Raw genomic sequence first — 27172 nt, forward strand, 5'->3', positions numbered from 1 at the left:
TCCTGTCTCTCCTCCTCTCTCTCTCTATACCCTCCCCCTCCTCCCCACCACTCCCATCAAGTCCCTCTGGCCCTTCCCTCCTCCCCGGACCCCTCCTCCCCTGCCCCATCCACCCTTTCTTGTTCGGATTTGAGGTTGAACTGCGTTTGCTCACGCATTTTTTGCTGTTTGCTTTTTGCTTTACTATGAGGTAAAGCACAGGGCTGAGTTGGTTTCTAAAGTCTCCTGCCACATTGCCGCCTCCTCCCCTCCCTGCAAGTGCATTTGTACTGGTAGATTCTAGCGCCTGGTTTATCTCGGAACTCTAACTAAAGCGCTTGGCTGCTTAGTACATTTCCTGGAATCGAGACGCAGTTTTGCAAGGTACTGCGATTTATTACTGTCCCCTTTTATCATTAGTTTTCCCAGTTAACGCTTTCCTGGTTGTGGAAGCACAATTTTAGTGTGGACACTTGGGGCTCCAAACTGCAGCTTTTGAACAATGCACAGGACAGTGGTGCCAAAAACCGACCGATGCAGACGCGCGTCCTCCTTTCTGAGTTGCAGCTGCTTCTCCAGGTCGTTGGCGCCCATAATGTTCAACTCATCTAATCCACGCGCCCCCATTAGCTCGTGTCCTCTCACCTGTCTCGTTTTCTCCACGCTCACTTCTCATAGCGCATCATTTCACTCTACAGTCTCCGTGTGCTTGCATACTCAGCCCTGCCACTCTCCCTTTGGTCTTGCTCTTGTCAATTTTCTCCCCTTCCCTCCTTCTCCCCAGCCCGTTTCACATCGACACATCACTCTTGCTATAAATTACGCTCGTGCCCTGTCCCTTCCACTGCATTCCGCTCCTGAAGCTCTGTTTTGAGTATTATTAATTGTAATATTTATAGCGCTTAGAAACAACTGCAGTTTAGTCCGAAACACTATTATAAACTCAAGTTCTCTGACCCGCCCTCCCTCTTTCACTCTTGGTCTTTTGCCCTCTCTTTACTCTCCCCCCTTCCTCTCCCCCTTCTTTCCGTACTATCATCTAGTAAAGCCCAGTCTGACTCGTTACACATGATTTACAAATGGTGATTGGGAAATTAGCTGAATACCGCATGTATCACTGTTTTAACACGGCATGATCAAACGAGTGACTGACTCGAGCTGTGGTAGATAACCAGAGATCAATCACCCCAACCCCCCCCCTTATTGGAGGCACCTAGAGAGGGTCTTCCTAGACAAGGTTCAATAACAGAGACCCAGGAGCCTCACAGGTATGTTGATCTAAAGTTCAAACAATGGCAGTTATAATTTCCTCAGGCAAATACAAATAATTCCATTTAACGACTTAAAAACTATTCTTTATTGTTCCATAAAATACATTTGCTTATAGCCAGTTGTACAATTGCTTAAAGCCAAAGTGTTTCCTTCTCATGGAACCTCTCCAGGGCTACAGCGAGACACGCATACAATTACTTTCATGGATGTGTCAGTCTCATCGCGCCAGCCATCTGTTCCCCAGCTTGGATCTCCTGGCTACTCCTCCCCTAATTATCCGCACATCAAAGGCTGCTCCCGCCCCCTGCTTCACACAAATGCTACCGAGAGCATTTCCCGCCCGGCCGCTTTTAATTTCATTTCGCAAGCAGTTCCCCCTCCTCCCTCTCCTGACTTTCACATGCACATACCACTGCTTTATAAGCAGGAAATAGAATTCTACAGGAAACAATACTACCGAAGACCATTCGAGGGTGTGAGCTCAATGCCACCGAAGAGTACGTACAATTATTATACTTAAAGTTCAGTCAACTACCCTTGATGCACGGACAACCTTTGAAGAAAATGAAAAGCATGTACCCTCACCCTCACCCTCACTCACCCTCAACCCCTCACCCTCACTCACCCTCAACCCCTCACCCTCACTCACCCTCACCCTCACTCACCCTCAACCCCTCACCCTCAACCCCTCACCCTCACTCACCCTCACCCTCACTCACCCTCAACCCCTCACCCTCACTCACCCTCACTCACCCTCAACCCCTCACCCTCACTCACCCTCAACCCCTCACCCTCACTCACCCTCACTCACCCTCAACCCCTCACCCTCAACCCCTCACCCTCACTCACCCTCACTCACCCTCACCCTCACTCACCCTCACCCCCTCACCCTCACTCACCCTCAACCTCACTCACCCTCACCCACCCTCAACCCCTCACCCTCACTCACCCTCAACCCCTAACCCTCAACCCCTCACTCACCCTCACTCTCACTCACCCTCACTCTCACTCACCCTCACTCACCCTCACTCACCCTCACCCTCACTCACCCTCAACCCCTCACCCTCACTCACCCTCAACACCTCACCCTCACCCCCTCACCCCCTCACCCTCAACCCCTCACCCTCACTCACCCTCACTCACCCTCAACCCCTCACTCACCCTCACCCACCCTCACCCTCAACCCCTCACCCTCACTCACCCCCTCACCCTCACTCACCCTCACTCACCCTCAACCCCTCACCCTCACTCACCCTCACCCTCACTCACCCTCAACCCCTCACCCTCACTCACCCTCAACCCCTCACCCTCACTCACCCTCACTCACCCTCAACCCCTCACCCTCACTCACCCTCAACCCCTCACCCTCACTCACCCTCACTCACCCTCAACCCCTCACTCACCCTCACCCTCAACCCCTCAGCCTCACCCTCACTCACCCTCAACCCCTCACCCTCACTCACCCTCAACCTCATGCTAAAGATTTACAAAAAAACCCATAAACAATTCTAAAAGCACTAACTCTAATGCTGCGAGACCTATTGCATTTCTAATGCTTGTTTGTACCATCGCGTCCTTCTTAAATGGTCCTGCGTTTTCCTTAGACTCTTTGTTCTCCCGTATTCCTTTTACAACCAGCCTCTTCTTCCTCTACCCCATCACCTCACATGCCACCTCTTGTTTCTTCATCCTCACCACTTCATTCTTCCCCTCTGCAACCACACACACACGCTCACTGTCAAACACGCACGCATACGCACTCTATATCCCTTCCGCCTCCCTCCCCGCTCGCCTTTGGTCTCATCACCTCCATCCCCTCCTCGCACCCCTCCCCTGTCCGCGCGCTCAGCAGCCTGAGCCGCAGCTGGCTGTTGTAGTACAGGAGGCGCGCGGTGGAGACAACAGAGAAGGCGCGCGCCGTTAGCCCGTGTCCGTTTCCCGCCAACAGCTGGGTAAGGTACGTAGGCACTCTAAGATTACCTCAGGGGAAACTCTCGTAGGGGCTGTTTGGGTTATGGCATAGACATTGCCGGCCTGAAGGTTAAATAAACACAGCTTGGTAAAATATGGAAATATGGAAAACAGACGTTAGAGAGAGGAGGAGCCGAAATGCCTAGGTAAAGATTGCTGGGATAAATACGGTAGTGCTCTCGGCTTCATTCGGACCCAGCCTTGAATGCCTCCGATATTAATTACCCCTACCGCTGCTGAAAGTGCTGTTGTTGCACTATCCCCTGGCTCCTTAGTGGCTCATGGGAGGGGAGGGGATGCAGGCCCGCTCCTCGCTTCCAGGTTCCTTTCGCAGCAGCGCCCGTGCGCGTCACATCTGGTCCACAATTTAGAGCTGGGAATTTTCTGTATAATCTACACTTCTCTCCGTCCGCACTCACCCAGTTCCCAAACTCACCGGCCCATTCACCCTGAAATTCTCAAAAGGCTCCGTTTAATCAACGTCTGCATTATAATACGTCACCCTTTTTGTTGATTCAACCGGCCTGCCCCACCTCCAGTTCTTGCCACTTCGGACAGTTTCAAATAAAGAGTTTTGTGAACCCGAAATGAATGATAAGCATGTTATTACATGGGAGCTGGTAATGCTTGTATATAAACCAGTACCTAATCTTATTATTACAGTCTACCTGTGAATTCACCAGCCACCTGTAATACGAAAATGGCATTCTATTAGATTTGCAGTAATATAGAACCTCATACCCTGATATGGTGGTGAAGTGGAGTGATGGGGCATGCTTGGTTGGCAGGGTATTGGATTATAAAGCGGCCTATGTCATACATAATGGCCAGAATTGTGTTTTTATTGTGCCAGATGTTATTGTGCCATTCGCGTGTAGGGGAGTGAAAACGAGTGAGAGCTCTGAAGATTGATGGCATTGATAGTTTGGGATGACTTTTCATGGAACGCGGTTTAGCATATGTGGGAATGTGTTGGTGTTGTGCACGACTGGAAGAGGTTGCTCCTACTGTGTCAATCCAAGCATGTAACACATGTGAATGAATTGAAGCATGCACCGTGCCACCATCCTTAAGGGTGATAAGCTCTACATCTAGTGTGATATGATCCTCAGTTCAGTGGTGTCTATGACGTTATTGTGATGGCAATGCGTTCTTTCTACTGGTTGGTCGAACTTTTCATTGTTTGTTTGGTGTAGCAAGGGAGGAGGTGTGGAAGGGGGGCGACCCAACCCGGGCGGCACAAGTTTTCGGGGCAGTGGCCCTCCCCCACTGTTACCTGTGGCTGAGCGAGGCGGCAAACAAAGAATTTGTTCGCCAGCACCCCCTGACCCCTTCCTGCTCTTATGGCCACTGCGGGGCAGCAAAGGCTTGGACCGCCAAGGGCGGCATAAGGTCTATTAACGCCGTTGTGTTCTATGCCCTGCCTTGTGTTACTTTTTTTTTTAACAAAGTCATGCAAAATTGGCTCTGCTTGGAACTGTAAATCTCAAATGAGATTTTTCATTGGGCTGAGCCAAAACAGTGATGCTACCCAGTCGCAAAACCTTAGTAACTCTGTGGCTATGTCTTTGCTATCTTCCTAAATTGCTAGTGGTCTTGGATGTTTCTTGTCTTTTGAGGAAAGAAGTTCCATAGTTTTGTTGTCTGTATAGAGAAGGAGGTTCCACCAATGGGATTGTTCTTGTATGAGGGGCCAATAAATACTCTACTCTAATAAGTTTTTATGTTTGAGTTGTGACATCACAATACCTATTGCCAAAATCAACAGCATGCGTGCCATCTCTCTTGATTGTTGTAGGAAACTCCAGATCTTCCTAGATAAAGATTATGCAAGGGATAAAGTACCCCCTGCCATACATTGCAGGGATATTGCAAGTCACCAAGGAGTTCCATAAACACAAAGAGAAACGAGGCAGAAGGCCAAGTTCCTTTATAAGGTTATGGAAGTCCGAGGTGACTTGCAACATCCTTATCATGTACGCTAAGGGGTACTTTTCCCCATATAATACATGGTCACACCATCACCTTTCCTAAAAACCACCGAAAACATTGGTGCATAGCTCTTTAACATAAAAGAGCGAGCATGTTTGCAAACATGAGGAATAAAAATAAAACCTCTAATGCAAAACTAAACACATCAAAAACTTGTTATATATTTTTTGCAAATAGATAGATCACTGTTATCACAAATCTTCTCCGATCTGATTTGTGTTTCGCCCAAAAAAAAAGTCTTTTATATTATCTTTCCTAATGTGTTTTTTTAACATTGTTATAATCATCCACTAGATAAGTCAAAAGCATGTTAACATTTGCTCGGAGTTTTTATATATAGCAATGAACAGGCTATTTGTTTTAATACACACTATTTTAATCCCCCCTGCACTTAAGGTAGAACACTTAACCCGTGATGATTACTGACACATACCCCAGTTTAGCATTGAGTGTTGTTCTGAGAGAGCATATCCAAGAACGAATCAGAAAACTCTCCACAAATCAGATTCACACAATTTTTTAATATAACACCTACGTACATAAACTGTACGATGACATATTTTAATACTCTTCTTATGATATACAAAATGTACTGTATTGTCTTTTCTTACGTGCTTTTATGGCCATATGGCCGAAATAAAGCTTTCTTTCTTGACTGACTGGCAAATAGGTATTAAAATATTTCAATACAAGTCAGTTTTAAAAAAACAACCCAAAAGCTGCAGTAGCTCAGACTGTGCAAAAAGATGCAGAAAGATTCTATTTTTCCTCTATCTAAGGGCTGCAAAAAAATAAATATATTCTCTCTGCTTGGCATTGTAGGCTATTAAAATAGAGCAGAAGAAAGAAAAGCAATGTTCCGTTTTTGTTGCTTAAAACAGCTGCTCCATTTATGCTCTGTGACCTGCCTTTTGCCCCTTTGCTGGCTTGCATGCATTGTGACGTCAAAACTCGACTGTAATTACCTTATAATAGTCGCGTTCTGATGTCTTTTCGTTATATGTGGTAACTTGGTGTGTCACAAGCCATTGATTTTTAAAGAAATCAGTGACTGTCGTTTATACTGGGATTACAGAATCCCATGTATTATATTATTTTAATTACCGCTTTCTTAAAATTGCCTCAGATCCCATACAGATTAAAGATGGATTGAAAGTCCACTGTTTCATTAAATCTTTCTGCTAAAAGTTGGCATGTGGGGAGCGATGTGAAAGGAAGGCCCCAGAGTAGAATTGTGGTTGTTGTAAAATAAGGAATGGGATAACTAACATTTTAGCTCCTATTTCGAAGCAATGTAGGTTCTAAGACTTGCCCTTAGTATCAGGTTTACCCAGTGTTCATACTGTACAGCCTCTCAAAGCGCCTCTTTTAATTAAGAAATAGACTTGCAGAGGAACAATGGTGTCTTTGTATGTACTTTATGGGTCTCTCACTAGCAGATACTTTAAAATTCAAGACATCAAAATACCTCACAAACGTATACATCATGTAGTTGTAATGTGAACATTAATTTGTATGGGTAGTGAAAGAGAACCTTTCATGGAAAGGATGTCACGATTCTTTCCATCATGTTTGAATTACATTTAAGTACTTTTGATTTTAGTTAATACTGCTGAGAAATGCCCTTCCATCAGTTAGTCAATTGTGGATGTTTATACTGGTTGGGGAAAACTATCACCTCTTTAAATGCCTGAAGATACATCAGTGCCCAAGGGATCCAATGGCGGGAAGCCAGATCGAATTACAATACCGCCATTAAAAACAGAAAGACAGAACTGCAAGGGGACGCCTGGGAGAACGTATTAAAGGCCGCAGAAACCAAGGACAGTACGCAATCATTGCCCCATTATTCACGATAGGGGATGGGCCCGATCTGAGGTCCTCAATCACCCCTGCCAAATGGGAGGCCCATTTTGGTTCGATATTTTCATGCACAAGAGATGATGAGGGAACTCAACAGTCTAGAGTCTCTCTCTCAAGAACAGATATGGTCTTTATATTTGAAGAGATTTCAAGGGCAATAAACAAAAGCCCTAAGTTGAAAAGCCCCAGGCTCAGAAATGGTTCCAATGGACACCTATAAATTGGAGCCAGCCCTATGGGCTCCACTGATGACTAAGGTCCTAAATGGGGCCGGAGCAGGATAAATACCCCCATCCTGGTCACATTCGCTGATCATTTCCATTTTTTAAAAAGGGATCAAGAAATGACCACAAAAAAAATTCCCCAATTTCTCTACTCAACTCCTATGCCAAACCTTTGGGGACCGTCCTGTTACAGAGATTAGAATCCTGGACAGAGGAGAATGCAATCTCAACAGACTCCCAATATGGGTTCAAAAAAGGGCTTGGGATGGTTAAGTTGACCTTTTGATGGGGAAGTACACCCTATCAAAAGCAGGCTCACTACACTTATGCTTTATTGACCTAAGTTGCGCCTTCGATCTGGTCAGCCATAGGAACCTTTGGGTCTGTATGGACAAAATGGGGACCTTAAAAGAGATAATCTCGCTCCTGGTGCACGTGTTTGTCAATCTTACAGCCAAAATCTGCCATGGGACAAAAGGAGAGCTGACCAAACCGTTTGATATAGGGAGAGGGGTTCGGCTCCCTTCCTCTTCTCCCTATATATTAACGGAGTCAAGGCATCACAGGCAGCAGGTGCAGACACCCTAAGTGTTGGGTGGTGGCAAATTCCTATACTTCTTTATGCCGATGATGCAGCTATTATGACCCTAACCCCAAGAAGCCTACAGATTTTGATTAATTGCTTCTCTGACTTCATGGGAAAAAGAGATATGAAAATCAATATAGAAAAAACTTTTACTATGAGCTGTGGCTAAAAAAGGGGTGGGCTGAATACTTTCTATAATAAGGGGTGTAAAATACATTCCACCAAGACCTTTAACTATCTAGGAATCCAGTTATCCTCAAACGGGGACTAGAAATAAAACAGGGAGTCATGCATTTCTAACATGACCAGAAATAACGAAGCCCTATTTAGGTTTGCTACTAAGTTAGGCGCAAAACCAATTAAAGAGCTGCTAACTCTAAATAACGCCAAAACAATCTCAGCAGCTACTTATGGAGCAGGAATTGGGGGTGTGGGAGATAATGGAATTATGCAGAAGAAAGACACGTTTCTAAGGAGACTCCTAACTGTACCCCAGTTAACACCATACTCCGTTATCCACTGGGAACTGGTAACCGACTTTCTAATAGATACTCTGGAATGTAATCTCCTCGTACTATAGTGATCTGTTTGGTCTAAGGAAGAGACACATTTCACCAGACAAATTATCAAGGAATGCATAGGGTCTTGATCACTCCTCTAAAATACCCTGGCTACAACAAGTTAAACACTATTTGAGGGGCCAACGTCAGATAAAAAAGGATTCATGGGCATATCCGGAGGTCCTCGCGGTCTACTCCAAAAATGACCTAAGTGAATACATACTCTAAGACTGCTATGAAAATAAGGCCTAGGCAGTTAATTGTAAGGTTTCTGTGTTAAGATGCACAGCACTGAAGAGCAACCCGATTGTAATTAATACCTTCTGCTAATAAATAATAATCATCACAGATACCCCTGACTCGCTTTCGTCTTCTTATCTTCCAACCTATGGTCTCATTTCCTAGGAAGGAAGGGTGGGGTACCCTCGCCGGAAATACCCATGTGATAAGTCGGAGCAGTCTACCAAGCACATAGTACTTTTTTGTAGGTTTTATTTGGCACATAGGAAATTTCATCTTAGAACACTTTTTAAAAAGTTTTTTTTTAACCTCATGAGGCATTCCAGTATTTGTACGACCTGAAAGACATGATAGCTTGCCATCGGATTGCTATGTTTTTATCTAAGGTACTTCACGATAGGGACTAATTGAATGCCCTGGAAATTGAATTTACTTAGACTATGTGCCCTATGCAATACGTACTCAAAATGCACCTAACCTGTTTCTTTGTCTGCTGAGAGAAGGCATTTGTAACACATTGAAAGGAAAAGGAGCTCCAAAAGTTAACATTTCAGCAATTGTATTTTAACTTGTGGATTTGGCATTCAATGTTTTATTTTACTTCGTGCATTTGGATGCTTAATTATTATTTTTCCTTCTTTTAAATCTTACTTTGTATTTATGAGATGCCTTTATGGAGTTCAGGGTTGATGGCGAGGAGAGAGCTGGCATTGTAGCTCGCTTCGCTTCCCAGCAGAGTGGTCGCTCCCCTGCCTCCCTGGCGAACAGTGGTATCGTTGTCCGCTTTGACCCTGATTGACTGCCTGCAGTTTGCCCTGCTTGCCGCTTTGTACAAATTGCATTTTTAAACGCGCATTTGTCTTTGTTTAAGCATTATTCCGCTTTGACCCTAATTGACTGCCTGCAGTGCGCCCTGCTTGCCGCTTTGTGGAAACTTCATTTTTTAAACGCGCATTTGTCTTTATTGAAGCATTTTGTACTGTATCAGCGCATTTCGCCCCAAGCGCTCCGCTCCGCCAACCCCTCCGCTGCCATTTTGGGTGTTGTTGTCCTCCTTCGTGACCCGCCCCGCCTCCCAGCTGAGACGCCCTCGCCCCTCCCCCTTCCCACCATCTATATATGACAGCAGCCCAAGCGCGCAGCGTTTACGCGCAGCGACCGCGCCCCATGCGCGCCGAAGGTGCGCCAAAGGTAAGCCCGTCTACGCCCGTCCGCGCCTGGACCGCGCCCAGCGCCAGACCCCCTGGCCCCCGTCCCTCCCAGCTCCCCCGCTTTACCTACGATGCCGCCACCCTCCTAGCCCTTAACCCCGGCCGCGCCCCCAACTGCGTCCAAGCCGCCCCTGGACAAACCCATGGACCTTTCTCCTGCCTCTCCTGCAAATTCAGCGGCACCGACAACATCTCCGCTACGAGCACACCACTGATTCCCGACCCCAACCACCTACAATGCATCCTTCTCAACACCCGATCAGTCCACAGGCACGCCATTGACCTATGGAATCTACTAGACACCATTTCTCCGGACATCGTCTTCCTTACGGAAACATGGATGAATGCTTCCTCCGCACCAGACATCACCATTGCCATCCCTGAAGACTATAAGATCACTCACAAAGACCGTACCAGCCACACAGGAGGAGGAATAGCTATCGTCCATAAGAAATCAATCCGCATATCAACCAGCTCTGACGCCAACCTCGCCAACTCCGAACACCTTCACTTCCAGATCCACATCGACTCCAAAACCACACTCAGAGGCACCCTCCTCTACAGACCACCAGGACCCCGCGCAAAATTCAGTGAAGACATCACGGACTTCATCACCCCACACGCGCTCCCCTCCAAAGACTACATCCTTCTGGGAGACCTCAACTTTCACCTCGAAAAGATCAACGACCGCAACACCGCCACCCTCGTGGACAACCTCACCAACCTCGGACTTAAACAACTAGTCACTTCCCCCACCCACATCGCAGGTCACACACTCGACCCCATTTTCACATCCAGCAACCATGTCTCCTTCAGCCACACCACGGACCTCCTCTGGACCGACCACAGCTGCGTTCACTTCACCTACAACAAACCAAAACCCAGCATCCACCTCCAACCTACCCTGCAAAGAAACTGGAACAAAATCACCACGGACCAAATCTCCGCATCGCTCCTTCAAAACACCCCAGCCCTCTCTTCTAACGCTAACGAAGCCGCCGCCAACCTCACCCTATGGTTATCCAACTCCGCTGACACCTTAGCACCACTGAAAAAACGTCAAAGCAAACCTGGCAGCAAGAAGGCCTCATGGTTCAACGGTGATCTCAAGAAGTCCAAGAAACTCTGCCGCTCCCTTGAAAAGGCCTGGAAAAAAGACCCAACCACCAGCACCAAGGACGCCTTCAAAAACGCCACCCGCACTCACCACCAACTAATCCGAAAAGCCAAGAAAACAGCATTCAAGGATCGACTTGACAACAACGCTCACAACAGCAAGGAACTTTTCAACATCGTCAAGGAATTTTCCAATCCCTCGGCCAACTCCAACGACATCACCCCCTCTCAAACCCTCTGCGACTCCCTAGCCTTATTTTTCCACAACAAGATTGCAGACATCCACAACAGCTTTGACAACCAACCCGGAAACCAACCTACCCTACCATTTGCTGATCATCTTCCCCCCGTGAACACCCTTAACGACTGGAACCCAATCTCCACTGAGGACACCATCCGCCTGATGAATTCCATCCACTCAGGATCCCCCACAGACCCATGTCCTCACCACATCTTCAACAAAGCAGACTCCGTCATAGCACCGCACCTCCGAGACGTCATCAACTGCTCCTTCAACTCCGCCACCTTCCCGGAAGACTGGAAACACGCTGAACTCACCGCCCTTCTGAAAAAACCCACAGCGGACCCCACCGAACTCAAAAATTACCGCCCCATCTCGCTTCTTCCATTCCCGGCCAAAGTCATCGAGAAAGCTGTCAACAACCAGCTCGCCGCCTTCCTCGAAGCCAACAAATCCCTCGACCCCTCACAATCTGGCTTCCGAGCAAAACACAGCACTGAGACCGCCCTCATCGCAGCAACAGACGACATCCGAACTCTACTGGACAATGGAGACACAGTCGCCCTCATCCTCCTTGACCTCTCTGCAGCATTCGACACAGTCTGCCACAGCACCCTTTTACAACGCCTCAATAACATCGGAATCCAAGGAAAAGCACTTGAATGGATCACCTCGTTCCTCACCGGAAGAACCCAGAGAGTCCGCCTTCCACCATTCAAATCCGAGGCCTCTGAAGTCATCTGCGGCGTACCACAAGGATCCTCACTCAGTCCCACCCTCTTCAACGTATACATGAGCCCCCTCGCGGCCATCGCACGCCAACACAACCTCAACATCATCTCGTACGCGGATGACACTCAACTGATCCTTTCTCTCACCAATGACCCCAACACCGCCAAAACTAACCTACACGAAGGAATGAAAGAAGTCGCCGAATGGATGAAACAAAGCCGTCTGAAACTGAACTCAGACAAAACAGAAGTCCTCATCCTAGGTACATCCCCCTCTGCATGGGACGACTCCTGGTGGCCGGAAGCCCTCGGAAAAGCACCCATCCCGACAGACCACGCACGGAACCTAGGTGTCATCCTGGATTCTTCACTCTCAATGAACAGACAAGTCAGCGCCGTATCCTCTTCCTGCTTCAACATTCTTCGCATGCTCAGAAAAACATTTCGCTGGATCCCCTCCGAAACAAGGAAAACAGTCACCCACGCTCTGGTCACGAGCCGACTGGACTACGGAAACACCCTCTACGCAGGTACTACCGCAAAACTCCAGAAGAAACTCCAACGAATCCAAAACGCCTCAGCCAGACTCATATTAGACATCCCACGCAACGAACACATCTCTGGTCACCTTAAAGACCTCCACTGGCTACCCGTCAATAAGAGGATCACTTTCCGACTGCTTACCCACGCACACAAATCACTCTACGACATCGGTCCAGAATGCCTCAACTCACGACTGTCCTTCTACACCCCCTCCCGCCAACTACGTTCTTCCAACCAAGCCCTCGCCACTGTACCTCGCATCAACAAGACCACCATGGGAGGCAGATCCTTTTCTTACCTGGCTGCTAAAACATGGAACTCACTCCCCCCTTACCTTCGCCTTACCCAGAACCACCTAGCTTTCAGAAAGCAACTTAAAACGTGGATATTTGACAAGTAATCCTCCTCCCCTTCCTAAGCGCCTTGAAACCCTCTGGGTATGTAGTGCGCTATATAAATTCTATGACTTGACTTGACTTGACTAGAGTGTCCAAGAGGAATGCTCCTTGATGCTGAACGCAGTCCAGGGTCAGACGGACGCAAACAGCGTCGCCTATGGGTTGCCTTTGGCACGGGAGATGACCATTACAACGCAGGCAGTACATCGTTAACAACACAACTCCGATAATGCGAGTGCCTTAACATCGCATTTTATCACAACGCATTGTGAGGTCAGTAATGGGGTAATTTAAAGTTTCTCAGGTGTGTATGGGTTTTGGGGTAAAATATGTAAATGTACTTTATTTGCAGTACAATATGAAAAATGGGGTGTTTTGGGGTAAAATATGAAAAAATAGGGTGTTTGTTGGGGTAAAATATGAAACATTGGGTGTTTTGGGGTTTAAAATATGAAAAATAGTGTGTGCATATGTCTCAAATGTGATTTTTGTGTGTGTTTTGGGGGCTCAAAAAAGGAATTCCAGGGTTCACGATTGGGTTTGTGGTGCAAAGGCTAGTTTTGGGTTGCACTCAATGAAGTGAGAATAGTTATCTTTATGTCTGCGCTATGCAACACCCACTCTACTGTTGCAATGTGCCTAGTATTCGTATGCATTGGAAAGGAATGTGAGGTGATAGAATGCATCAAAACTACGTATGTGCCTTTGGCACACAAGTGGTACGCCCACTGTGCATGGGCGCACATTGGCCACCATTGAGAAGTGGACAGTTGTGAGGTGGTAAACGCCAGAAATAACACTGGATGGTGTGTGGACGCAGGGATGTGTGTGTGAGCATGCGTTGTTAAGAATTTATTGAGGGAAGTCTTACCTCGAAGCTGTGTTCCCTATCTTTGTAGCTCCTGTGAGTCAATCACAACGCTGTGATGGTAATCGGCAACGGGACAAGTCATGCAGCCAGGGGCCAAAGGGGTGGCCATCTTCTCCATGCAGGCTGTAATGCAGCCTGCATTGCGAACAGAGAAGAGTGCATGACTGCTTAGGCGGCCTGAGTGGGCGGACCAAACAGTCATTGCGCACTTGAGTGGGTATGCCAATCCACCCACGCCCTGCTCTGTGTTTGGAGCAGTCCTACCCACCCTCCCAACCCCTGAGGATACATAGCATGATTACATCAGTTAGTTATCCCTTGTTTTTAACTTTTGATTGGATTTTTTGGTTTCTCGGAGCCCACACTCCCCACTACTCGCCGCTGCTGCCCGTGTGGCCCGCACTCCTGTCCTCGCCCATTGCCGCCTCCCAGCTGATCATTCCTCTCCTATTAAATGGTGGACGCTGCAAGGTTGTGCAGCGGACCTGCGCCACTGGCAAGCAGAAGGCGTGACTAAGCCAAGCTCGTATGAATGCGTCCGTAACCCAACTGCGACCAGCGCATGCAACCCTGGATCTCGAGCCACCCACTGCTACAGCTCAGCCACCCTCCACGCACTCAACCACAGAAAACTCAGAGACTGACAACAGGCCACGCCAAACATGACCCATAGCCAGTTTTCCTGCGTCCACTGCCGCCAGACCTTAACCACCACCACGCCCTCCAACACATCCGACGCCAGCATTGCAGCCAGAGGACTCCACACTTGGTTCTTCAACTCCGCATACATGCTCGCCCGGCTACACAAGTCCAACAAACAGCACCCCAGGAAAACCGCCTGCTTCACCACCAATCTCCAAAAAGCAAGACGTACCTTCAGATGCCTGGAGAAGAACTGGACAAACACCAAGACACCCGAAATCTACACCACCTACAAGGACACCATGACGGACTACCACAACCAAATCCTCAACATCTCCACTTACTATAAGCAACTCTTCAAAGTCATTCATGAACTCACCAACCCAAGCAGCAAAGCCACAGACATCACCCCGTCCCAAGACCTCTGTGATAAGCGTGGAACCTACTTCCACCTCAAGATAAAACAACTCTACAACAACTTTGCCAACCATCCACCAGATGCCACAGCAAGCCCCCTGCCCCCGACATACCAGCCAGCCCACCATCTTCACCTAGACGGTGGTCACAGCTTAATACACCGCCTCGACCATGAAAGGCATCCACTCAGGGCCCCCACCGACCCCTGCCCTCCTCACATCTACCACAGCACCCAGATCGCCCTACTCGCCGCCACAGATGACATCCACATCCTCCTGAACCAAGGCCACTCCGCAGCCTTCATCCTACTCAACCTTTCAGCGGCCTTCAACACCATCTCCCACCGCACACTAGTCACCAGTCTACACGACGCAGGCATACAAGGAACAGCCCTAGACTGGATCTGATCATTCCTCACCGGAAGAAGCCAAAGGATCAGACTGCCACCTTTCCTCTCCGATCCCACGTAAATCACCTGCGAAGTCCCACAGGAGTCATCTCTGAACCTAACCCTCTTCAACATCTACATGGCCCACCTCCACGCCATCGTCCGACAACATGGCCTCAACATCGTATCCTACGCAGATGACACCCAGCTCATCCTCTCCCTCACCAAAGACTCCACCACCGCCAGACTCAACTTCCATAAAGGAATGCATGACGTCAAAGTCTGGATGAACAACAGCTACCTGTAGCTCAATGCCAAGAAGACAGCTGTCCTCATTCTTGGAACAACCCCTTCAGCATGGGACAACAACTGGTGTCCGTCGCCCTTGGAAGCCCATCTACCCCCTCGGACCACGCCAAAAACCTTGGCATCGTACTCGACTCATCCCTCACCATGAACCGACAGGTCTACGCCGTCACCTCCAGCTGCTTCAACACCCTCCGCATCCTCCGCAAGACCTTCAAATGGAGCCCAGCGGAGTCAAGGAAGACAGTCACCCATGCACTCATCACCAGCAGACTGGACTAATGAAATGCACTCTACGCCAGCATTTACAAGTCCCTACTCCACAAACTCCAGAGATTACAGAACACCACCTCCAGACTTGTCCTTGGCATCCCCCAGCACGAACACATCAGCCAACACCTACGAGAAAAGAGTCCCCTTGAAAAATCCTCACTCACGCCTACAAAGGCCCACTCAACAATGGACCCAAAACCTTAACGACAGAACCAACTTTCAGGTACCCAAAAGTGACTTCCGATCTTCCAAACTCGCACTGGCCGAAACCCCGGGCATCCACAGAGCCAGAGCAGGCGGAAGATCCTTCTCTCAGATTGCATCCAAGACCTGGAACAAGCTGCCGGCAGACATCAGACGTGCCCCCTCCCTGAACACCTTCAGGAAGACCCTCAAGACCTGGCTCTTCAGCTAACAGTTCTGTGCCCCCCCTCAGCGCATTGATACCCTCACGGGTGAGTAGCATTCTTACAATTCCCCTGATTGATTCATTGATTGAGTTATCATCATTTGATGATTGTTCCTCTTCTGCACTGCTTGAGGCAGTGGGGCAGCGCTCTTTCGCCATAGCGGAAGAGCCGCCACTGGGGGGGTGTCATCTACGTGTGTTAGGCATGAGCGACTCCCCCCAGCCCTCCTGCGCTACGCGTCCCACCTTCTCCTTACCTGGTCATTGACACCGTGGCACAATGCACTGCACTCTCTCCAAATCTGTGAATCAGCCAATAGGAGCCTCAGCCAGGTGTGATTTCACTCGGCTGGGTACAGCAGTCGCCGCCTAGTACGCTGGTGTACCTCCAGATGAAGTTGATGCAGCAGGGCCCCCTTAGCCGTGAAGGCGCAGCGCTCACGGCACACAAGTTTCACGGTAGCACAGGGGCCTCAGCCTCCACAGTGTACAGCCAGCCCAACATCATCCGGTCTGTGATGCAGGGAGACAGCACACACCATTGATAATACCCTCCATGCACCCCAGTATAGTGGTGGATCGTAGTATGCGGTGCGAACCTCACAACGTTGGTGCGCAGGAGCGCTTCTACTATTAACCGCTCCAAGGGTCACAAGGCGGTCTTCTCACACAGGTCGCAACGTGTCTCCATGCAACCTGCCAGACTTTACCACCAGGTGCGGGTGATCGTCGCGCATCAATGTCTCCCACCATGGCTCATCGACTCCAAAGCTCCTCCACATCCAACTCCAGGCTCCAGACGCATGTCCAGCGGGCATCCAGGTTCTAGACATAGATCCAGCGAGGCATCCAGGCTCCAGACGCAGGGACAGAGGGGCAAGATTACCAGAACACACAAAATAGCTAAATAGGCAGCAGTAGTGCAAGATTAGAAAAACACACATAACAACTACAGCATGTAAAGCAGTAATGGAAGCCTCACATAGAAAATAACTACAGCAGAGGCAATACTTGTTAGACTTCTTATCCTCTTAGCAACCTCCCAGTCCCACACTGACAATAGACAGAGCTCGGTAATGCAAAGCTGGCATCGTTTGTTGATGGCGTGAGGTCTAGAACGATGCAACATTGAAACAAAACAATTTTGTGATAGCAGTTCGGTGAGGTTGCAGCAGGACACCCTGCAGCAGTAAACAAAATGTAGGCCATGGCTGGGGTCGAGGGCTGAGAGATTGACTTATGAATGAAGTCTATAAAGGCTATATTTCTCCTTAGGACTTTGCACCCATTCCAAACTAGGTTCTGTGTAACAGGAGCTCCTCCCGAGGTCAGTGTGCCCTGAGCAAAGATAACAATGACCTCTTATTTCAAAGTCCCAAGTACCTCGCTCAACCAGAAACCTCCCCGATCTTCTTAACCATGAGCCCCAGATTTATCTTGCAATATGCACTATCTCAGGACTATACGTTTGGCATTGCAAGTGCTTGTTTACTGGTTACAGTCCCTCTTCATCTGAATGTATTTAACATTTGTTTTTGAAACCGAATTGATTCTTTGTAACTAGAGAACTCTGCTGCACTGCAGTCAGTCTTGTAAAGATTGCAAGTTTCACATGAGTCTCATACCTTGGTGTACCTCTGCTCCATCAGCTTCAATGGAACTTCACATTTGGTAATTCACTGTAACCCTCTGTGTTAACCCAAAGAAGCTCTGTAGGTCACATTTCAATAATAACACCAGACTGGAAGAGCACCTAAGAATATATTTCTATGTAGTGTAAGTATTTAACTGCGGTTTGCTGAGTCTGTGTCTTCATTTTTGGACTTTGTCACTTTCATATTTTAGAATCCTGTTATCATGGTCACGTAAACCAATGGGGTCAGTGTCGTAGCAAGAATGTCTCCAATAATTCAAAGAAGGAAAATAGAACCCTCTGCTCCCCAAGTCAGTAGTAAAATCAGTAACTAATTGGTCGCAATGCCCCCTTCAAACGCTGCAGCACCCGACCCCTTTATCTGCCTTTGCTGTAACATCAACGAGACTCGTTATAGTTCTTTCAGTCTCATCATTTAAGGACAAAGCATTATTAATATTATATACAACAAATCCATAATTATAGCCTGTTTATCTTACGCAACTAACAACCATTGACAAAGCCAATAGTCTTGGCTTGTTGTAGGTGTATTGTTACTTGTATTATATATCTGGGTGCAATGACAGAAGCAGCAAAATACCAGTGGGGCGGCACACTATGCTAAGAACAGATTTTTAGCTGTTTGGAAACCACACCCTTAATTACAACTGCCACATCCCTTTGAGAGACCCTCCCCCACCCCATATGTTTTTTCATCCCACTAAAGCTCTGCTTAGCGCACAGCTCTGCCGCGAGCCGCTCTCTGAGGCAGTGCATCTGAAGCATACATCAGAACACCGACAGCAGGCAGGCCTGTGCAGTGTCCTGATTCATCTACCCAGCTATCCATCCTGTTGGTCTGCATCTCAGCCGCCTGTCCATCTATCCAGTTGGTCTGCTTGTCTCCTGGTTCACCGCCCATCTATCCATCCAGTTGGTCTGCATTTCAGCCGTCTGTCTATCCATTCATCTATCCAGTTCATCTCTGTCCCCTGGCCCTGCCTTCCAACTATCCACCCAGTTGGTCTACCTGTCTTTCTCTCTATTTTTCTATCAATGCACCCACCCAACCTGTCGTGTTCCCTGTCTCCAGGACCCTCTGTTCATCCACCCATTCAACCACCTTTCCACCCATCATTCACCCTGTCAAGCTCTTAGTTTCTTTCAGTCTGTCCATCATTTTCACTCTCTACCTTATTGATCCATTCATCCATCTGTGCTCCCGTCCACTCACTATCCACCCAGCCAACATCCATCTGAGTGTCTGTCCATCCACTATCAACCATGCATTCATACACCGACCTAGCCAGCTAACAAATCCAACATGCTCATGTCCGTCCATCCAGTCCGTTCTCTCTGCCAGTCGACCACGTTGCTAATCGGTTTATGTTCCTATGTATCATCCTGTCTTCTACCTGCTTGCTCTCTCTCACTCTTTCTTTGGATCACGTCACCCTCTATCTATTCTGTCTATTTACTGTCTACCAGACTGTCACTCCCTTTGCCTGTCCCTGTATCCTTTCAATCCTTGTCCCTCCAGCTATCTATCTCTTTCTGGGGCATTGCTCTATATTGATTTATCTCTTAATTTCTCCATGAACAAGTTGTTGAAGATGAATCCTGCTGACCAGGGTTCTAATCCCAGCTTCAACACTTGACGTAAAATCTTGTGATTCTAGACAAACTACTTTAATCCGGTATGCCTCCAACGATACATTACATTTCAGTGAAAAGCAGCAGAGTTTGTCCCGATTATGTCTGGTTTCCATTAGGCCCACACCCAGCACCACTTTGTGCAGAGACCCTCATGCTCTCTGTAAAGCGCCCTGATGCCCCTCGGAGCTTGGCTCAGGCTATATTGAATACCTACAAATTTAAATAAATACATGCATCACCTGCCTGTCAGCCCATCTGTCTGCATTACCTACCTGTCAGCACCTCTGTCTGCACGTCTCAATCTCTGGGGCATTTTATCGCAGACTTATCGCCAGGAGGGTATAAGGGAATTTTTTGCCACTAATGGCCTTATCGCTAGATTCCGGCCGCTATCGCCGGATTCCCTATCGCCATTGCTAAGAAGTTAGCGGGATTTTTCTACGCCGTTCCCTGACACTATTGCCTGTTAGCGACGTGTTGATAATACGTCGATAACAAGGCAAGAGTAATCAGGGAAAGAAGGCGATAAAAAAACTCCAGCTAAATGTCGCTGGCGATAGTTATCGCCAGGACTTGATAATATGCTCCATAGTATTCCCTGGTGTGGGTAAATACCTCAACGCATCAACCACTGGTAGGGGCACCAACAGACCTTGCTCTGGCCTCCAACATTGACACACATTGGGCAAGCAGGGCAGCAAATGACTCTATCCGAAGGAGAAGTCCTTTTAACCGGTTGGCTTCAGTAGCAGAGCTGCCTACTGGTATTTCTGGTTTTAAAAGGCCTGCCAGTTCTATTTATTGGAGCCCTTTGCTCAATCCATGGTGGACATGGATATGTTTACTTTTTATGTTTGTTTTAAATAGTGCAAATCTCACTGGGCAGGGTTTCAGAGCTCTGTAGGTGGGTGGGTTTGAAACCACCAGACAGAAGTAGACCATGTGCTGACAGAGATTTTTACATGAGCATGTAGGATTTGGTTACACTGATTTAAAGGGTGTTAATGTGTGGCATGTTTGAGTGCCTGTACGATGTTTGTATGCAGGAAGAAAGTAATCAATTTTGGGTCTCATGTGAGTGTGTGGTTCACAAGAACAACGATCGAGAGAGACAATCAGCCCGGAATGTGAACTCTAGCAAAGTTTAAGAACATTTCTGAAGTTCTTTGAAATGGACCACTTCTATGAAGGGAACGACAGGTGCCTCTTTAAAAGTGAGGGCTGGGGCAGTTTCTGCCCCTTTCCTTCACATTCTTCCCCAGAGATGTGCTGCAGATTGCTTTTTATAATAGCCATGCCAGGAAGGTCCTGCACCTTTTGTGTCATCATTTCACAAGCTCCTCCCAGGGAACACCCACCTCCAGCCGTTTTCTTCCAGAGAGATATGGCAGAGCAGAAAGAGTGAACATAAATCACCTACCCTAAAACCAGACTCCCTAAAATCAGAGTTTACCCATAACAGGCCAGCCTGATATCGAGGTATAAATATGGGGTAGAGTCCACAAGTCAGTGTGCCAGATGTTGTGTCCTAGATATACTGGTGCAAAGGTGCTCTAAATTTGGGGCAGCCAAAGGGCTTTCCTGGGAACTGCGGTCGAGGCTGCAACCATCTTCTAATGAAGGTTTGGTTTAGGCCTAACTACTAACGGCAACGCAGCAGTAAAGGACATCTACACAGATGTTCAGTTCGTGCCATCAGCCACTTGCGATGACGTCACCCTTTATTAAGTACTTCCCGGTCCGAGCCCAGCCCAGGGAGTTGACTGCAATACAAAGTATAACAGTGGCCAGGTGGCTCACTACATCCCATCCAACCTACGAACTTGAAACAAAACAGTTCAAATACAATGTTACTCTGTCAGCTGACGGAGACCACCACTGGAACCAGTCCCATCAGCACTGAACTTGGTCGGCATCCCTTCCCGAGCCCTTAACACACAAAATCACGCAACCAGGTGCTTGGTGATGGATTGTTGCTCAGCCCATAGCGATGGTGCCTACTCCGATCTTCTCCATGCTCGGCACCGTTGGGGTTACTGTCATGACTCTTATTTGGCTTCTGTCGTTCAACCCCCTCCCTTTGTCTTTTGAGAGTAGCACTGACTGACGGTCTTCCTTCCCTTGACACCTCGGCGTCTCCTTCCTCCCACGCCTCAATTTCTGGCTCCATAACCACCTCAACCGGACCGGGAGCCTTCTTGATTCATGACATGTTCCGGACTATACATTGATGTCCCTTCTCCGCAACCACCAGATTACCTTTGATCCGCACCACTTTCCACAGGTCACACTCAAACCGTGTGCAGAACTTGGACCCTAAGTGTCGATCTTTTCCCACAACATAGTCTCCCACCTGGATGTTGGCCGGCCAAGTCTTTCTTTTTTTACTGGCTCTTTCGTTGTTGCTTTGGCGGCGGGCCTGAGACCTCTCAACATCCAAAACCGCAGGAGTCTATACTTTGCTGCTGGGTATCCCATCTCGCACAGCCCTTTTCAACAACAGGTCGTGGGGTGCACATTTGGTCGTGCAGTGAGGCGTTTGCCGGTAGGCCCTCAAAAACTGATACAGGCAGGTCTCCAGATGGTTACCTTGGGCCACCCCAATCCGCAGTGCTTTATTCAATGTCCTCATGAAACGCTGTACGTCTCCGTTGGCTTGGGGCCACTGAGGTGTTATTTTCTGATGCCGTATGCCATGCTGGTCGAGGAACTCACAAAATTCCTGTCCTTGGAAGGGCGGCCCATTGTCTGTTCGGATCTCCTCTGGCAGTCCCAGCAAGGCAAAAGTCTTTTCCACTGCGGGCTGGAGACATTCAAAAGCTGTGGATGCGAGTACTTCCACCACCGGAAATTTGGAATGGCTGTCCACCAACACCATCATTTGCCTCCCATCTGGAAATCAATCAATCAGGCACATTTATAGAGCACACTACTCACCCGCAAGGGTCTCAAGGCGCTGGGAGGGGGGGAGGGTGCTGCTACTGCTCGAAGAGCCAGGTGTTGAGTTGCTTCCTGAAGGAGAGATGGTCATGGGTCAGTCGTAGGTGGGTGGGGAGGGAGTTCCACATCTTGGCAGCCAGGTAGGAGAAGGATCTCCCTCCGGTGTTAGTTCTGCGAATCTGTGGGACGGTGGCGAGGGCGAGGCTGGCGGATCAGAGCTGACGGGTGTGTGTAGAACGTGAGGCGATTGTTAAGGTATTCAGGGCCCATGTCGTGGAGAGCCTTGTGAGCGTGGGTGAGGAGCCTGAACCTGATCCTTTTGCTGACGGGGAGCCAGTGCAGGTCTCTCAGGTGGGCAGAGATGTGGCTGTGTCGGGGGATGTCCAGGATGAGTCGCGCAGAAGCGTTCTGTATGCGTTGGAGTCTTTTCTGTAGTTTGGCTGTGGTTCCGGCGTAGAGGGCGTTCCATTAGTCCAGTCGGCTGGTGACGAGGGCCTGGGTGACCGTCTTTCTGGTTTGGGTGGGGATCCACCGGAAGATCTTTTGGAGCATGCGCAGGGAGTTCAAGATTGATGATGAGACGGCGTTGACTTGCTTGGTCATCGTGAGGGAGGGGTCCAGGATGAAACCTAGGTTGCATGTGTGGTACGTGGCTTTTGGGCGGTGCCCAGTGCAGGGGGCCACCAGGAGTCGTCCCAGGCAGAGGGGGAAGGTCCCAGGATGAGGACTTCCGTCTTGTCTGAGTTCAGTTTCAGACGGCTGAGCTTCATCCATTCCGCAACGTCTTTCATTCCTTCCTGGAGGCTGGCTCTGGCGGGGTCGTTGGAGAGGGAGAGGATCAGCTGGGTGTCGTCAGCGTAGGAGATGATGTTTAGGCTGTGTTGGCATGCCATGGCTGCGAGGGAGGGTCATGTAGATGTTGAAAAGGGTGGTGCTGAGCGAGGAGCCTTGAGGTACGCCGCAGATGATCTTGGTGGCCGTTGAGCGGAAGGGAGGGAGGCGGACTCTCTGAGTTCTGTCGGAGAGGAAAGAGGTGATCCATTCCCGGGCCATTCCTTGGATCCCGGCATGGTGGAGGTGGTTTGTTAGGGTGCGGTGGCAGACTATGTCAAATGCGGCCGATAGGTCGAGGAGGATGAGGCAGCAGTTTCCCCGTTGTCGAGCAGGGACCTGATGTCGTCGGTGGCTGCGATGAGGGCGGTCTCGGTGCTGTGGTTTGCTCGGAATCCGGACTGCGAGGGGTCGAGGGAGCTGTTGGTCTCGAGGAAGGTGGTTAGCTGTTTGTTGACGGTCTTCTCAATGACTTTAGTGGGGAACGGGAGGAGCGAGATAGGGCGGAAGTTCGTGTGGTCCGTGGGGTTCACGGTGGGTTTCTTCAGGAGGGCGCTGATCTCCACATGCTTCCAGCTCTCCGGAAAGGTCAGCTTTGTTAAAGATGTGGTGTGGACAGGGGTCGGCAGGGGAGCTGGAGTGGATGGTGTTCATCACGTGGGTGGTGTCTTCAGTGCTGACGGGGGTCCATCGCAGAGGGTGGTGGTGGGGGGTGTAGGAGAGTAGGGTCTGCAATCCTATGATCACCCAGATTTTTTGCTTTTGTTTCACTGGTTTACGACTTTCTCTGGCTGTGGGCCTGCTGATCAGACCCACATCCTGGCTGTTCTCTTTCTAAATCACGATATGTACCCTAGGTGCATTTACCAATTGGTACTGGGCCACCTTGTCAGACCCCGTAACGCAGGGCATAGGGGTACCCAGGGCCGCCAGGGGCTGAAGCATGTATTATGCCACCCCTGGCTGGCCTCCTAAATTTGACACAACTGGCTGCACGACAGCTGGGGCGAAGCCGTGTAACCACCCTTCGCTGTAGGTATAGTAGCTCTATATCTAACCATACAATGGACACCCGAGTTCCTATCAGTCACTCCTATGGCAGGCCTTAACAATCCTGAAGGCAGAGTGCGTGGGCTCGTGTGAGCTAGGTTCAGGCCCGAGCCGAGCCCGGTTGCAGCTTGCGGAATCAAGACCCAATAGCTGTTCCATGATAACGCGTACCATATCGGTAACTCCGGTGTCGCGTTATCAAGGCATGTCGAGTAAGGTGTCATACGAATCGGGGTGCTGCCCTCTCACCAATGTTGGCGACAAGGTTAGCATTCCACCCTTCTAGAGGGACACGACATGTACGTAACTGTGAACCCCGGTTAAAGTTAACTGAAGCCTCAGCTCCACAAAATGGATGCTGCCACCACAGACACGAGTCTGACCTCCTGCTGCTGGGAGTCCTTCCAGCGAGGAGCACTTGGACAAAGGGTTTCCTGTCGAGGGCGCTGTTCGCACCGTCCCAGACAGGGTTTGTGTATTCTGGGTAGGTAGGGCTTTGGCGAGAAGGTGACTGCGAAGTGGCACCCCGGCGCTCACTACGCATCTGCCGGTTAGAACCAGTTCCAGGGGCGACAGCCCTGGCCTGGGGAAAGTCCGGCAGGGGAGAGGGGTGTAACTACCCCCCTTCCTGGTCCCACCCTTAGGGCAGGACCTAGTCATGTACCCACCCCTTTCTTTAGAATAAAGACCGGAGCGGGGACCCTTCCAAATTAGATCATCTTTGATTCAAGAACTACTTTCTACGAAAGGACATTCAAGACTCTTCTCAAGATTTCTCCCTTGTGACTAAGGAGTAGTCACCCTGCATCAGCGGGCACCAACTAAGAACTCTGCGGTTTGCTGTAAGTCCTTCCTCAAGGAATCCGACGGCCCAGCTCGACGAGAACCGGCTTCCCTGGCACCTCTGACCTCTACCCACATCATCAGCTCAGCTGTGATCCGTGGGTGCGACGAGACCTCGAGGGACCGGCCATCATCAGAACCTGCACGCTCTTAAAAACCAGCACGACCATCGAGGTAACTCTCTGGTGAGTGCTCTGGGGTCCGAGAAGCCCCGACCCTGAGCCGCTCCAGCACCGAAGTGCAGTCCCCCAGCATCTCCACGATCTGCGTGGGGCCCTTCTGCTCGCTGCTCAGCACGTTGTCTGGTCACTAGCCGCTGGCTTGTGTCCTTCTGTGACGACATCCGAGAATCATCACTGCTGGTCTGGTTGCCCCAGACTGGCCCTTGCTTCCATCTTTGCGAGAAGCATCCCGGACCCTCCTGGTCCACTCAAGACGCCCTCTTAGGCCCACCACGTGGCCCTGAGAACTGCCAAGGCTTGTTGCCCCATCCTGGGCCCAGCGACGCCGACAGCATCATCCTTCGTGGGACAGCTCGCACCTCCACCGTGGTCGCCGACAACGCCTCCTGGTCCGTGAGACTGCAGAGCCTAGCGTCGCCCACTCACCTGGTCGAGGTGACGGCCAACCGGTGCCTTCCTGGTACCCTCTGACTACTGGCTAGTAGTACGAACTTGGTCCCCTCTGCTTTCAGGTCTCTTCAATCTCCGATCCAGGCTTGGATCTCTACGAACTATTCAGCACTGGTCGCCGGCCAGCAACTCCTTTTCTTCCGGCTCCTGGCTCGTCAGCGAAGACCCCGACGCCTGTAAGACTTGTGCAGCCGCAGCCCTCGTGGCTAGGTAACTCGGCATTTCGGTGCCTGCATAGCCTCCTTACTCTAGGGTCCCGAGTCCCTCGCTTCCGACTTGCCTTATCGGGTCCGCCCGAGACCTTAATCTTTCCGTGTCCTCGGACACTTGTTCCTAATTGTGCACTTGAAGTATTTGCTAAAGAGATTTGGTTTGTGCTTAGTACCCTGTCCTCATAAAGAGTACAGGGCTGTTGTGATTCTTAATAAATATACTGTTTATTTTCATAACACTTGTGTGGTGTCCTTTCACTGGGTGTTCAAGGGGTACATGTGTGGTAAACAGCTGGCTTAACACGCCCTCTCGAGTCTTTAGCCTTAGACTGCTCGTATCCACGCTACTAGGATAGCTGGTCTATAGGTTGACTTACAACCAAACACCATAAGGGTCGTTGGAACGATACATAGCGGTCGCTAGAATAGCGAACGTTGCATATCGGGCCAACTTCTCACATTGGTGGCAGCGGTGGGATTTGAGCTTGCTGTTGTTTTACCACACGTATCCTAAGAATATCTTGTTGAAAGATCGCACAAAGTACTGTTAGTACATATAACTAAAAGCTTAGAATACTCTGAGTTCTACTGAACCAGCTGTTGTAGCTCCTCAAGGCTTAGCACACCTTGGCTGCAACTCTTAGCAAGGGAACAGTAGGGAAACACGTAGTGTAGGTAGGTGCATCACTTACACCACACTAGAACCAGTATGTCGGACAAAGGAGGAAACTCTGGGTCTCCCCTTGTGTCAGTTGACCCTCCACAGGTCATCCCTTCAGGATATACTGTGCTGAGCTTCAAGGAGTTAAGACGACTGTGTCACTCCAGGAAGATTCAGCAGGGGTCTAACCCCACAACGTCCTTTCTGATTGGTCTCTTGGAGACTTATGATGCCAGGAGAGCTGAGAAACTTCGTAGCTCTTCTAATCCAGAAGGAGACATGCCTCCCCTCGAGGGAACCCGAGACGATCCTGACCTCATTCACCTCGCAACTGAGAACGAGGATGTGGAGGAGGATGAGGATGAGGATCTCTCTGGGGACGAGGCAGATAAGGGACAGGTAGAAGTCGTCAGACTAAGCAGGTCCAACTTAAGCAAACATGATAGCGGTACTGGGGGACCCCTGGGGCCACTATCAGGTC

The 27172-nt window shown here is 49.4% G+C and overlaps 1 protein-coding gene across 1 annotated transcript in view; it reads left to right on the top strand.

Annotated features, from left to right (window-relative positions):
* The first annotated feature begins 3086 nt into the window (after window positions 1–3086).
* The window catches only part of LOC147692481 (uncharacterized), a 71076-nt gene continuing 46990 nt past the window's right edge, over window positions 3087–27172 (top strand). The window contains exon 1 of the mRNA XM_086936795.1: window positions 3087–3208. The gene's annotated coding sequence lies outside the window, so the exon portion shown is untranslated. The remainder of the gene's footprint in view (window positions 3209–27172) is intronic.

This window comes from Lissotriton vulgaris, chromosome 9, assembly GCF_964263255.1.
Source record: "Lissotriton vulgaris chromosome 9, aLisVul1.2, whole genome shotgun sequence".
NCBI lineage: Eukaryota > Metazoa > Chordata > Amphibia > Caudata > Salamandridae > Lissotriton > Lissotriton vulgaris.